This window comes from Neofelis nebulosa, chromosome 5, assembly GCF_028018385.1.
Source record: "Neofelis nebulosa isolate mNeoNeb1 chromosome 5, mNeoNeb1.pri, whole genome shotgun sequence".
In the NCBI taxonomy this organism is placed as follows: Eukaryota; Metazoa; Chordata; class Mammalia; order Carnivora; family Felidae; genus Neofelis; species Neofelis nebulosa.
In genome coordinates, this window is record NC_080786.1 from 64581586 (window position 1) to 64597570 (window position 15985).

Genomic DNA, 15985 nt, shown 5'->3' on the forward strand with positions numbered 1-15985 from the left:
TGGTGTGTTGATGTACTAGTACGTGATATGTAAGAGATGCGTTCCTAAAAAGTTTCACGTACATAAGATTTTGTAAATAAATTTCTTCCCCATTTGTTAATGCTATATTGGAAAGATGGCTCATCTAAAGCATCAACTCCTGAAACCTCTGATCCAGGAGAAAGAAGTACTTCCTCTTTTAAGCCTATCATACCCATAAAATTCCTGGAAAATATTTCTAACATAACACCTAATATATTATTTTACATTCATTTAATCCTCCATTTCTTCTACTCTTATGGAGGTCTTATACATTTTTGTACCCCTATCATTGCATAGTGCTAAAGGAAGGTGAATAAATGAGTGAATGGATAAATGGATAAATGGACAGTCAGGGGACAGCTAATATTTTAGCTTTTGGTATTGTCAATTTATTTTCCTGAAGCTGGCTCATGATCTAAAATTTTAAGATATAAAGCAGATTTTTAAAGGAATGATGGAGAAAATTCCTTGCTAGAGTAAATAAGGTTTTGCAGTAACTTCCCATAAAAAATCCACATTAAACTATATGGTAGGCCAATGGTTCTCAGTGTGCATAAGGACTGCCTCTGTGAGGACCTCTCAGAAATGGAATCTGGAAACCCTCCCCAGAGGTTCTGAGTCAGTAGAAATCTATAATCCAATAAGTGCCTTAGGGGATATCATTCTTTTGGGGGTTTTTGTTTTGGTTTTTGGGGAATATCATTCTCTGAATGACACTGTTGCAGAGCTTTGGCATTTATGGATTTAACACTAGTGGTACACATTCAGAAAATGATACACCATGCCAAAGTGAGATGCATTTCAGTGGTGCAAGTCTGCTCAGTATGAGGACATCCATTAATATAAAACATGATATTGATCAATCTGGGGAGAAAAATCATACGATTATTATAACAGATGCTGAAGAGCTTTTTACACAATTCAGCACCCATTCTGGATAAAAATAATGAAGAAAACAGAAAATGAATCCTTTCTTAACATGCTTAAAACTATATAATATATAATATATATTATTATATAGTATTATATATATTATAATATATATATTATACACATATAATATGTGTGCATGTGTATATTTTCAATACTATTTAACATTGCCTTGGAGGTATCAGCTAATGTATTTAGATAAGAAAAGTCACATAAGTATAACCATCTCCATTTCCAGATAATATGATAGTATACCTGAGGAATCAATGATAAAAATATCTCAAATGATAAAAAAATTAAATATGACAATAGGATATAAATTAACATATAGAAATCAACAGCCTTCATACACACAAACAATGACCATTTAGAGGATAAAAATCAGAGAAACTGTTGCTTACAATGGCAGGAAAAAAGATAAAACACAAAGATAAACAATAAGCTTATCATCAGGTGTCTGAAATCTTTATGAAGAAAAAAATAAAACACTATCAAAAGACATAAGAATAGATTTGAGCAAATAAAGACACCCTTGTTCTGGGATAGAACAATTCAACATTAAAAAGATGCCAACTAGGGCGCCTGGGTGGCTCAGTCGGTTAAGCGTCCGACTTCAGCTCAGGTCACGATCTCGCGGTCCGTGAGTTCGAGCCCCGCGTCGGGCTCTGGGCTGATGGCTCAGAGCCTGGAGCCTGCTTCCGATTCTGTGTCTCCCTCTCTCTCTGCCCCTCCCCCGTCCATGCTCTGTCTCTCTCTGTCCCAAAAATAAATAAAACGTCAAACAAATAAATAAATAAAAAATAAAAAGATGCCAACTCTCTACATCTTAACTTATAAATTTAACATAATCTCGTAGAAATACCAACCTGTTTTTATGGACCTAGCAAACTTAATATTATAATTCATACAGAAAAATAAACATCCAAGAATGGCTATGATAAAAGCTGGAAAAGAAAAACTATGAGGGGGCATTAACACTATCTGATATTAACACATACTATAAAATCTGTATAATTAAAACAATGCTGCACCAGCATATGAAAAGACAATTAAAACCACTGAATTCAATAGAAAGCACATACAAAAACACATACAAAAATTTTTGTGTATGATAAAAGGTGGCATCTCAAATGACAAAGACTTTTACATAAAGATCCATAGCTTATAAATAAAAAGTCTAGTATCATTGCATAGCTCTTTGAAAAAGAAAAATTATATACATACCTCATACCAATCACAAGAATAAACCCCAAATGGACCAGAAATAGAAATGCAAGCATATGAAACGATACAAGTGTTAGAAGAAAACAGAGTGAATTCTTATATAACCTGAGTGTAAAGAAGTCTTATAACTACCTAGAGACAATAAAAGAAAAACATCAATAACTTTGGCTAGATTTAAAAAAAAAACAAACAAACACATGACACAAAACACCACAAAAAAAAAAAAAAAAAGACAAGTGACAAAGCAGGAGAAGGTATTTGCAGTAAGTATATATCACAGATAAAGAGCTAAGAAGTCCAAACCTATAATGAACTCTTAATAACTTAAGGGATAAAAAGATCAAAATCTTGATGGAACACATTTGATGTGATGCACATTTTATGTGCAAAAGGCATAAACAGACAATTCACACACACAAAAAGATACACTTGAAAAGGTATTCTTCCTCATAACAGAAATACAAAACTATACTGAGAAACCATTTCTTACCTATGGTATTGGCAAAAAACAACACATTCTGTCAGTGAAACTGGGTTGAAGCAGGTTCTCTCATATACTGGTGGCACGAAACCAAATTGATACAAATTGGTGGGGAGGGGGGAGGATTTGGCAATATTTAACAAAAAGTATATTTTAAAAATTATTTTATTTTATTTATTTTTCCATCATGATAAAGTGTACTCTTTATTCCCCATCACATATTTTACCCATCCTCCTATCTGCCTCCTCTTTGGTAACCATCAGTTTGTTCTCTATAGTTAAGAGTCTGTTTCTTGGTTTGTTGCTCTTTTTTTTCCTTTGCTCATTTGTTTTATTTCTTAAATTCCACCTATGAGTGAGATCATATGGGCATTTGTTTTTCTCTGACTGACTTATTTCACTTAGGATTAGCAATCCCACCCTAGAAATTTACCGTAAATATACACTTCCAACAAATAAGAATATATATGGACAAGGTTATTCATTGCATAACTGTAACTGAAACATTCACAATCTAAATGTCCACCCAGAGGGGAATGATTGGACTATGGCAAATCTATATGTGGAAGACCATGCAGATGTCAAAATAAATGAAGAGTTCCATGAATTGATATGGGAAAAGTAAGAATATATGCATTATATCTGCTCATTTGTACAAAAAGAAACACTGTAAGAATATTCTAGAAACTGACAAAATTGGCTACAGATAGCAGATGTAAGGGAAATAGGGTAGAGAAGATGGGTGGGGAGGAAACTGACACAAAGTATAGGGAAGTGACATTTACCTTAGTATGTCATTTTTATGGTTCTGATTATTGGAAGTATATTGCACACACTCAAAAAAATCAAGAAAAATATAGAAAAAAACCTCTAAAATAGAACAGACTAAAGCAAATGAATCTAACTGTATTTCAAATTAATAATATAATCCAAGTAAATTTTGAACACTAACATTTGAGTATATACCATTAGGCTAAAGACAAAAAGAACTATAAACAAATATTGAATTTTGGGGAATAGATTCATTTTTCATAGTAGTATGGGCTAGCAATTCTAAAACTATTTTCTGTGTATTATAGGATTGAGGAAATATATACATTGTAGATAAAAGGAGCCAGGTTTCTCACTGTGAGAGAAAGGAGTTTTAAAAATAGAAAGAGAGATATCCAGAAAGAACTCTGTGGTGTGGGACTGGAACTGGAAGCCTTAGCATGGAGACAGACAGATGGACAAACAGATATATTTATGGGTGATAGATAGGTAATGTGTATACCATAGGTCTTAAAGCAATGACATCCCGGTAGCAATGATCATTTCTAGCACCAGGATTTTGGTTTCTAAATGTCACTTTCCACTAGAAGAATCTAGGTTTCTTGGAGGAATGGCTGATTCTAGGGCTAATTCTGGGAATATACAAGAAGAGTATAGAACTCTTCTTGTGCCACCAAGAAAAAAAGGCTGATGGGAACATATCAAAAGCACAGATAAGCCAGCTTATAAAGGTACTCACTGGCCAAACCTGTGCAAGCTGGGCATCAAAATTATATTCACTAAATGAAATAAGAATCCATAAGTCCATACCAATGCAAATACATAAATAAATACATAAATACATACATTTTTGCTATAATGGACACCAGTAATTCAATTGGCAAAATTTCAATAAGGTGTACAAATAAGATAATAATATTATATCAATGTTAATTTCATTAATTTGATAATGGAATTCTACCTGCTTTTTTTAATGCCTTTTTTTTTCTTTTCAGAAACACATACTCAAGTATTTAGGGGTAAATGGGCATTATAGCTGCAACTTATATATCCTAAGATATATATGATATGGTATCATATCATATTTTATTATATATATATATATATATATATATACACACACACACATATATATACATATATATATATATATATATATATATGTATATATATAATAAGAAATGTTCTTAAGAGAAAAACCCATCTGTCTACGAATCTAACTATTATCAAAGAATGACAAAACAAAGAAGGTAAAAGGTTAACATTTGGGTAATCAGGATGAAGGGTATACGGCAGTTCTAGAAGGCCTTCTGTAAGTCTGAAATTATTTTAAAATAATTTTTTAAAAAGATTAGCGATACTAACTAGCTTAGCAGCCTGAAGGTTTAAGACATGTAATAAATGGAATTTTTTTTGTTTTAACGTTTATTTACTTGAGAGACAGAGCATGAACGGGGGAGGGTCAGAGAGAGAGGGAGACACAGAATCGGAAGCAGGCTCCAGGCTCTGAGCCATCAGCCCAGAGCCCAACGCGGGGCTCAAACTCACGGACCGCAAGATCGTGACCTGAGCTGAAGTCGGATGCTTAACCGACTGAGCCACCCAGGCGCCCCAATAAATGGAATTTTTGAAGGCGCAGATTTGTGTCATTCCATAGCAAGGCTGGAGAGTATCTGCAATGTATCAATTAGCAGGGCAGCCTTGCAGCCCACGATCCATACTACTTTCCATTCTTCCTTGCCTATGAAATAACTCCTGTGAAATGATAAAAACTTTGTTTCTTTGCAAAAAATGCCTCTCATGGAATAAAAAAACTAAAGGTTAGGACCAGTAACAGAACCCAAAAGGAAAGATCAGGGTCCTAGCCAGAAAGTGGACATTTTATGTTTTTCTAAGTTTATTTATTTATTTCGAAAGAGAAAGAGAGAGAGGGCATGAGCAGGGCAGCAGCAGAGAGGGAGAGAGACAGAATCCCAAGCAGGGTTCACACTGTCAGCACGGAGCCCGACGTGGGACTCAAACCCATGAACTGTAAGATCATGACCTGAGCCAAAATCATGAGTTGGCCGCTTAACCAAGTGAGCCACCCAGGAGCCTAGGACATTTTAGATTAATACAGTGTAGCCTGTCAGGTAAAGTGGGGGCACCCATCTAATATGTGAATTATCCCACCATACATGCTATGTGAAAAAAAGAAAAGCTATTTTGGTCAGTACTGTGTTCTATAAAGAAAACTGGCTTGGGACACTTGGGTGGCTCAAGTCAGCTAAGCCTCTGACTCTTGATTTTGGCTCAGGTCATTATCCCAGGGTTGTAGGATCGAGCCCCACGTTGGGCTCTGCACTGAGTGTGGAGCCTGCTTAAGATTCTTTCTCTCTGCCCCTCTCCCCTGCTCGCACGACAGGGGAGTTCACAATGTTTACTTGAAGTGTGGGGATATGCTGAGGAAACAAGTACCTTTTGAAGAAAGTATGAGAAAGCCTGGGGCATGTAGAAGCATTAATATAAAGCCATTAATAGAAAAGTATCAGGAGATTTCCAAATTATATGTCATGGAGGTATGTGAGGATCTGGAGGTTTTATATAGACCCCTAGGACATATCTGTTAGGAAGTTTGGTTTATAGATGTACCATCAAAAGATGGGAATTCAATACAACAGACTCTTGATGTTTGTGAGAAAGTTTTGTGAAAGGATTTCAAGAGTTGTTACAGGCTTTTGCTACTTAAAAAGCTGTAGTTCTTGTGGGGCTCCTGGGTGGCTCAATCAGTTAAGCACTGGACTTTGGCTCAGGTCACGATCTCATGACTTTTGTGAATTTGAGCCCCGCATTGGGCTTTGGGCTATTAGCATGGAGCCTGCTCAGGATTCTCTCTTTCTCCCTCTCTCTGTGACCCTTCCCCACTCTCTGTCTCAAAATTAATAAATACATTTTTTTAAAAAAAGTAGCACTTCATACAGGCATACTTCTAATCCTGACTGAAAACCTCTAGACCTTGTGTTAAATTATACTAAATTGGCTGCTAACATGCCAGAATACAGAAAAATTATAAAAATGATAAAGAAATTCTTTAAATTAAACACTAAATCCCTGAAGATTGGTATATATGATGATTATAGTACACTAATAGCTGCTGGTTTTCTTTTCAGGAATTTTAACATATTCATAGCAGTTTTGTTATTTCTAAAGAATTGAAACAGTACAGAACTACAGTTATCTATACAGTTAGAGATTAGCTAGTTCATGTATTTAAAACCCACTACACATTTACGAAAACAAAACGAACAATACAACATTGTGCCTCAGAAAGGGGCGTTATGTAATTAATCTGTTCTTTATGTTTAGAGTGTGAACATTTTTCCCACTGAGATGCCTGATTTTGACTTGTTCCCAGGGTACTTGGAAATCTTTTCATAAGAGGGCTTAGCATTGAAATTACTTCTTGTGTTAAAATCCAATTTTTCCCCTGAATAGCCAAAGACAGGAAAAGGGGCCAGAGCCAAAAGAATGCTTTATAATAAGCTCAGGCATTTTTATGGTCGAGAAACTAAATAATAGGCTTATTCTGACTTTTTATTTTCCTATAACTTCACCTTTGCATTTTTTACCAGTCACTGTCAGCACTGAATGGCTTTCCTGATTTTGTTTTTGGCAATATTTCTTTTAGAGACTTATTCATTCATTATCATCTTCATTTTAAGCCATTAGAAGCAGAGACAGGGATAATGCTCTAGTAAATCTTCCCTGTCCTAGATGCAATGAGATACAACTTTGAAAGTATTTATTATTGGTAATGTACATGCCCCATGTCTAAACATGTCTCATATTTCCAGAGAGTTGACTAGCATATCATTAGTGAAAAATTATGAAAGAGCCAACACACACACACACACACACACACACAGAATATATATTTAAATTTATCATATACTAAAAGCTTAACTCATTATTTTCAAAGCTTCCAAATCATTTATAAATCCATATACCATACAATCACTCCTTTAAAGTATATCATTCAGTGTTTTTTTTTCAGTACCTTCACAAAGTTGTACAATCACCACCACTATCTCATTTTAAGACATTAAAAAAAATTTTTTTTTAAATGTGTATTTATTTTTGAGAGAGGCAGAGACAGAATGCGAGTGGGTTAGGGGCAGAAAGAGAGGGAGACACAGAAGCAGAAGCAGGTTCCAGGCTCCGAGCCGTCAGCACAGAGCCCAATGCGGGGCTCGAACTCACAAACTACGAGATCATGACCTGAGCCGAAGTCAGATGCTTAACCGACTGAGCCACCCAGGCGCCCCTAAGACATTTTTTAAAAACGTTTATTATTGAGAGACAGAGAGACACAGAGCATGAGTGGGGGAGGGGCAGAGAGAGAGGGAGACACAGAATCTGAGACAGGCTCCAGGCTCTGAGCGGGGCTTGAACTCACAAACTCTAAGATCATGACCTGAGCCGAAGTCAGATGCCCAACTGACTGTGCCACCCAGGCACCTCCCCCCACTTTTTAAAAAATGTTTATTTACTATTGAGAGACAGAGAGACACAGAGCATGAGTGGGGAAGGGGCAGAGAGGGGGTAAGATATTTTTATTACACCAAAAAGAAATGCCATCCCCATTAGGAGTCACTCCCCATTCCACTCTCTCCATACCCTAGCAATGACTAATTTACTTTCCTGACTCTATAGATTTACCTATTAAAAACATTTCATAAAAATGGAATTATACAATTGTGGCCTTTTTGTGTCTGGCTTCTTTGTATTTATCATAACATTTTCAAGGTTCATCCATGTTGTACCCTGTATCAGTCCATTTCTCTTTATATATAAATAATATTCCATTGTATGGATATAAACATTCTGTTTCTACATTTGTTGGTTAACGGATATTTGGGTAATTTCAACTTTTTCACTATTATGAATAATGCTACTATAAAGGTTCACGTACAAGTTTTTATGTGGACATATGTTTTCAGTTCTCTTCAGGATATACTATGGAGCAGAATTGCTGGGTTACATGGTAACTCTATGTTTAATTTATAAGGAACTACTAATTTGCTTTCCAAAGAGCCTGTGCCATTGTTTTTAAAGCTTTTATTTAAATTCCAGTTAGTTAGCATATGGTGTAATGTTAGCTTCAAGTGTACAAATTGCACTCTTTAATCCCCATCACCTATTTCATCAATACTCCCACCAACCTCCTCTCTGGTGACCATCAGTTTGTTCTCTATAGTTAAGAGTCTATTTCTTGATTTGCGCCCCACCCCTCTCTTTTTCTTTGCTTGTCTCTTGTTAATTAAAATTCCATATATGAGTGAAATCCAATGGTATTTGTCTTTCTCTGACTGACTTATTTCGCTTAGCATCATACACTCTAGTTCCATCAATGTGATTGCAAATGGCAAGATTTCATTCTTTTATATTCTATTTTATATACATATATACCACATCTTCTTTATCCATTCATAAGTTGATGATGGAGTCCATAGTTTTCTATAGTTTTCAGCATACATCTTGTCTGTTACCTCTTTGGTTAGGTTTATTCCTATGTATCTTATGGTCTTTGGTGAAACCATAAATGGGATAGATTCCTTAATTCTCTTTCTGCTGCTTTATTATCGGTATATAGAAATGCAACCCATTTGGGTATGTTGACCTTATATCCTGTGACTCCTGAATTCAGGTATCAGTTCTAACAGTATTTTGGTGGTCTTTCAGGTTTTCCGTGTAGAGTATCATGTCATCTGCGAAGAGTGAAAGTTTGACTTCTTTGCCAATTTGTGTGCCTTGTATTTCTTTTCTGTTGTCTGATTGCTGAGGCTAGGACTTCCAGTACTATGTTCAACAATAATGGTGACAGTGGACCTCCCTGTCGTGTTCCTGACCTTAGGGGAAAGCTCTCAGTTTTTCCCCATTGAGGATGATATGACTGTGGGTTTTTCATGTATGGTTTTCATGATGTTGATGTATGTTTATTCTATACCTACTTTCTTGAGGGCTTTAATCAAGAAAAAATGCTGTGTTTTGTCAAATGATTTTTCTGCATCTATTGAGGACAATATGGTTCTTATCTTTTCTTTTATTAATGTGGTGTATCACATTGATTGATTTGCAAATATTGAACCAGTCCTATAACCCAGGAATAAATTCTACTTGATCATGGTAATTTTTTTAATGCATAGTTGAATTCAATTTGCTAGTATCTTGTTGAGAATTTTAACATCCAGGTTCATTAGGGATATTGACCTGTAATTCTCCTTTTTAGTGGGGTCTTTGTCTGGTTTGGGAATCAAGGTAATGCTGGCTTCATAGAATAAGTTTGGAAGGTTTCCTTCCATTTCTATTTTTTGGAATAGTTTGAGAAGAATAGGTATTAACTCTTCGTTAAATGTCTGGTAGAATTCCTCTGGGAAGCCATCTGGCCCAGGAATCTTATTTGTTGGGGAGATTTTTGATAAATGATTTAATTCTTTGCTGGTATGGCCTGTTGCGATTTCTGTTTCTTCCTGTCTGAGTTTTGGTAGTGTGTGAGTTTCTAGGAATTTTTCCACTCTTCCAGATTGTCCAGTTTGTTGGCATATAATTTTTCATAGTATTCTCTTGCAATTGTTTGCATGTCTGTGGTGTTGGTTGTGATCTCTCCTCTTTCTTTCATGATTTTATTGATTTGGGTCTTCTCTCTTTTCTTCTTGAGAAGTCTGGCTAGGGGTTTATCAATTTTGTTTATTTTTTCAAAAAACTAGCTTTTAGATTGATCGTTTTACTGTTTTTTTTTTTTGTTTCTATATCATTTACTTCTGTTCTAATCTTTATTATTTCTCTTCTGCTGGCTTTGGGTTTTACTTGCTGCTCCTTTTCTATCTTCTTTAGGTATAAGGTTATGTTGTGTATTTGGGACCCTTCTGGCTTCTTGACATAGGCCTGAATTGCAACGTATTTTTTTCTTAGGACCGCCTTTGCTGTATCCCAAAGGATTTGGACTGTCATGTTTTCATTTTTATTTGCTTCCATGTATTTTTTATTTCTTCTTTAATTTCCTGGTCAACCCATTCATTCTTCAGTAGGATGTTCTTTAACCTCCATGTATTTGAGAGCTTTCCAAATTTTTTCTTGTAGTTGATTTCAAGTTTCATAGTGTTGTGATCTGAAAATATGTATGGTATAATCTCAGTCTTTTTGTACCTGTGGAGGGATGATTTGTGACCCACTAGGTTATCTATTCTAGAAAATGTTTCATGTGCACTTGACAAGAATGTGTATTCTGCTGCTTTAGGATGAAATGTTCTAAATATATCTGTTAAGTCCATCTGGTCCAGTGTATTACTCAAAGCCATTTTCCTTGTTGATTTTCTGCTTAGATGATCTGTCCTTTGCTATAAGTGAGATATTAAAGTCTTTTATTATTATGGTGTTATCAATGAGTTTCTTTATGGTTGTGATTAATTGATTTATATATTTGGGTTCTATCAAGTTGGGGGCATAAATATTTACAATTGTTAGATCTTCTTGATGGATAAGACCCCTTAATTATGATATAATGTCCTCCATCTCTTGTTATGGTTTTTTTCTAAAATCTAGTTTTCTGATATAAGTATGTGTACTCTGGCTTTCTTTTGACCTCTATTAGCATGATAGATGGTTTCCTTGCCCTTACTTCCAATCTGCAGGTGTCTTTAGGTCTAAAATGAGTCTCCTGTAGGCGGTATGTAGTGGATCTTGTTTTTTATCCATTATGATACCCTATGTCTTTTGATTGGATCATTTAGTCCATTTATATTTAGTGATTATTGAAAGATATGAACTTAGTGCCATTTTGTTACCTGTAGAGGTGATGTTTCTGGTGATGTTCTCTGGTCCTTTCTAGTCTTTGTTGCTTTTTGTCTTGTTTGTTTGTTTGTTACCATAGAGTCCCCCTTAAAATTTCTTGCAGAGCTGGTTTAGTGGTCACGAACTCCTTTAGTTTTTGTTTGTCTGGAAAAGGCTTTATCTTTCCTTCTATTCTGAATGACAGCCTTGCTGGATAAAGGATTTGTGGCTGCATATTTTTCCTATTCAGTGCACTGAATACTTGTGCCACTCCCTCTGGCCTGCCAAATTTCAGTGGACTGGACTGCTACTAACTTTATGTGTCTACCTTGTAGGTTAAGGACCTTTTGTCCCTAGCTGCTTTCAGGATCCTCTCTTTAGCTTTGTATTTTGCCAGTTTCACCATGATATGTTGTGGTGTTGACCTGTTTTTGTTGATTTTGAAGGGAGTTCTCTGTGCCTCTTGGACTTGGATGCCCGTTTCCTTCTCCAGATTAAGGAAGTTCTTAGTTATAATTTTTTCAAATAAACCAGCTGCCCCTTTTTCTTGCTCTTCTTCTTCTGGAACTCCTATGATATGGATATTGTTTCATTTCATGGAATCACTTACTTTTCTAAGTCTTCCCTTGTGACTAGTAATTTCCATTTCCTATTTTTTTCAACTTCATTATCTTCCATAATTTTATCTTATATTTCACTTATTCTTCCCCTCTGCTTCTTCAATCCTTGCTGTTACTGTATCTAGTTTATTTTGCATCTCAGTTATGGCATTTTTAAAGTTTGTACTGATGGGTTCTTAAATCTTTGATCTCTACAGCAAGGGTTTCTCTGGTGTCTTTTATGCTTTTTTAAAGGCCAGCTAGTAGTCTTATGAGTGTTGTTCTAAATTCTTGTTCAGATATATTGTTTACATCTGTTTTGAGCAAGTCCCTGGCTGTGATTTCTTCTTGACCTTTCTTTGGGGGAGAATTCCTCCATCTTGTCACTTTGGCTACATTTCTGTCTTTTGCATGTTTTAAAAGCTTGTTATGTTTCCCGCACCTGAGAGTACTGCTATATTAAGGGGTCATACACTGTCCAGGGCCTGGAACTTCAGAAAGCATTTCTGCTGTATTCTTTGTGCCCTCTGTTGTTGCATTTTGGCTGCTCTATCTCACTGGTTAGTCCTCTACAGAGTTCCTCCTTACTTGGCAGTGGTTGAGTGTTTGGACCTTTAACTAGGTGTGCTTTTATTTGTTTACTGATGTAACCCTGGGGGGAAAAAAGGGTGTGTGTGTTTGGGGGGGGAAGCTTTATCCCATAAAAAGAGAAGAGGAAAGGAAAGGAAAGGAAAGGAAAGGAAAGGAAAGGAAAGGAAAGGAAAGGAAAGGAAAGGAAAGGAAAGGAATCCCATAAAACGAGAAAAGAAAAAAAAATAGTCAAAAAACTATAAGGCTGATTCCAAAGAAAAAGAAACAAACAAAAAAAAGCAGAAGAAAAAAGAAGGAAAAAGAAAAGAATAAAAAGGCTGATTTCAAAAAAAAAGAGAGAGAGGGAGAGAGAAAAGTAAATGACAAAAAACAAGTAAGAAACTATAGCACCACAACTTTCCTGCATTTTTTCTTTGGCATGTGGCTGGGACTCAAAACCCAAAGTCTTAAAGGATACAGCACAGCATAGATCCATTCCCCTCCTCTGGAGTAGAGCTTCTCCATCCTGCTGATGAAAGGCCTTTGGCTAGCACCTGCAGGGTCTTTGGTCTTTGGGGAGGCAATAAACCCTCTTCCAAAAGTACTCCAGGAAGGGGACTGTTCTCTCCCAGTGCACCCTGGAGATCACTACACCATGCTATGCACCCAGGGGCCATGTCCCTCCTCCCCAGCAACACTTGCCAAAGTTCCACTCCAGAGAAAGTCATATACTTCCAAACCCTCAGAGTCTGAGTTCCAAAAGCTGTTTGGAAAAAAAGAACTGGGACACTCAGTACTTCTCACTCCTCAGTCAGTGGTCCAGAGAGGTTCTCCTTTTATGCTAACTCGATGCTGCACTCTCTCACCACCTCTCTCTTTCCCTTTCATCTGTCCACAGAAAGGGTTCCCTCCCTTTCACAGTACTAGAGTTTATCTCTCCCCCAGTTCACATCCACACTCCTCACACTTGCCAGGCTGTCTCCCTCCAACTGTGGAGATCCTTCCACCACTCTGCAGATCAATTCCTTGGGTGTTCCAAGCAACCTGACCTCAATACAGCTGTGTTTGAAGGACCAGGAAAGCCCAGTGTCTCCCTACTCCTCTGCCATCTTAACTTCCACCTCTCCTTCATTTTGAAGGATGTTTTGCTGGACACAGAATTCTTGGTTGATAGTCTTTTCTTTCAGCATGTTGAATATGTCATCACAGTGCATTCAGAACACCATGGTTTCTGATGATAAATTGCCTATTAATCTTATAGAGGATGCCTTGTATTTGATGATTTGCTTCTCTCTTGCTGCTTTCAAGATTCTCTTTTTGTCTTCGTCTTTGGATAGTTCGATTATGATGCATTTTGGTATGAAACACTTTATTCTTGTTGGATTTTGTTGAGCTTTGATGTGTAGATTCATATTTTCCATTACATTTAGGAAGTTTTCAGTCATTATTTCTTTAAATATTCTACCTACACTTTTCTCTCCTTTTATTTTGGGACTCCCATTATGTGTATGTTGGTATGTCTGATAGCATTTCACAGGTCTCCAAGGTTCTGTTCATTTGTCTTTATTCTTTTTTCCTTCCTGTTCCTCAGGCTATATAATTTCAATTGATCTGTCTTCAAGTTTGTTGATTTTTCTACCTATTCCAATCTGCTACTGAGCCTCTCTAACATATATTTCATTTCGGTTATTATACTTTTCAACTCCAGAATTTATTTCTGTTTTTTTAAGAACTTGTATGGAAACTTTCTAATAAAAAAGTTCTATTTTTAAGAAAATATTCTCTATTTGGGGAGATACAGTTTTTATAGTTCTCTTTAGTTCTTTGGTATTATTTCCTTTAGTTCTTTGAATATTCAAAGAATATTCAAATATTAAACTAGGTGTTTTAAGTCTTTTAAACTGTCAGGTCAAATTATGACAATTTTCTGAGAACTGTCAGAGGATGGGAGCTTCAAACCCATGCCTCCCTCTGGGGGCTGATAGGCTGCTAGTTTTGACAGTGATCAGGAGTTGATGTTCAAGGCTACTGTGGAACTGAGAAGAAGATGATGGGTATATAGCAAATTAAACGGCTACAAAGCTTGCTGCTTTTACCAAGATTGTGTTGTTTTTCTTGAGTAAAAACTCCTCATATTGTTATAAGACTTTGGTTAATTTCTAGAGTTCTAAAAAAGTTTATTTTGGTGTGCCTGGGTGGCTCAGTTAGTTGACCATTTTAATCTTGATTTTGGCTTGGGTCATGATCCCAGGGTCATGGGATAGAGCCCTGTGTAGGGCTCTGTGCTGAGCACAGAGCCTGCTTGGGATTCTTGCTCTCTCTGCCCACTCGCACTCTCCCTCATTCTCATATTCTCTCTCTCTCTCTCTCTCTCTCTCTCTCTCTCAAGAAAAGTTCATTTTAACAATTTCTGTCTGTATTTTTGTTGATTTTTTGAAGGAGTGGATTTTTGGAGATCCTTACTATGCCATTCCTGCTCATGTTTTAATTCTTTATTTTTAAGTGAAAAATATACATACATGGAAAGACTAGTATTTTCTCCCCACATTCTGGTACATCACCCAGCGCACTCCATTTAGGAGGTTACCAATGTAAATAAAATCTCCAAAAACCTCAGTTGAGGTTTATAGCATATGTGAAGGCCATAACACAAGGCTTCATATAATTGTGACTTCTCCTCATGACTTTTGCAGACCTCCCTGTGGCAGCTCCATTCTCCATGTCAGCTGGTGGAAACTCTCAGGATTATGATACTCCTTTCACTTTCCTACTCCCACATCCCCTCAAGTCTTCTTTCCCAGCTGTACTCATACGTAACCTTTCTTTCCTTTGCCAGTGTGCCATTATCTTATGCCTGCCACCAGTCTCTCTCTACTTTTCTTACCAACAGTAAGTGAATCTTTCCATAAAAACACCACCTTGATAGTTTCACTCCAGGAAGCAGAGGCTTCCACCAACCTTGTCTTCTTCAGGATAAAGTCTAGTTCTTTTTAATGTGGCCCTCCAAGTTTTCACAATCTGTATCCCATCTGAACTGGAAGTCAGACAATTTGGGTTCTGACTCTAGCTTAACTTTTGTGGGACTTCCTGTACCTACTGTACAAGATATAGAAGACTATTGAGGACCTACTATGTGCTAAACCTAGCATCAGGACAAACAGACAAGTAAACCCACAGTTACAATATGTGGTAGGTGGGAGTTTAAAGAAGGGTTGAATAAGAAGATATCTAGGTGCCTGGGTGACTCAGTTGGTTAAACATTAGACTCTTGATTTCAGCTCAGATCATGATCTCATGGTAGTGAGATGGAGCCCCACATCGGGCTCCACGCTGGGCATGGAACCTGCTTAAGATTCTCTCTCTCTTCCTCTCCCTCTGCCCATCCCCTGCTCACTTTCTCTTTCTCTCACTCAAAATAAAATAAAATAAAATAAAATAAAATAAAATAAAATAAAATAATAAAGATATCTGAGAAAGTGCCTTTGAAAATGTGAAGAACTGTACAAGTGAAAGGTATTATTGTGAGCTTTTTTTCTGATTTATTTGCCTCTAGTACAATACCTTCAAAGGTTTAGTCAGT

The 15985-nt window shown here is 36.6% G+C and overlaps 1 protein-coding gene across 8 annotated transcripts in view; it reads right to left on the minus strand.

Moving 5' to 3' along the window:
• The window catches only part of PLD1 (phospholipase D1), a 207662-nt gene that overhangs the window by 24819 nt on the left and 166858 nt on the right, over window positions 1-15985 (minus strand). The window lies entirely within an intron of this gene.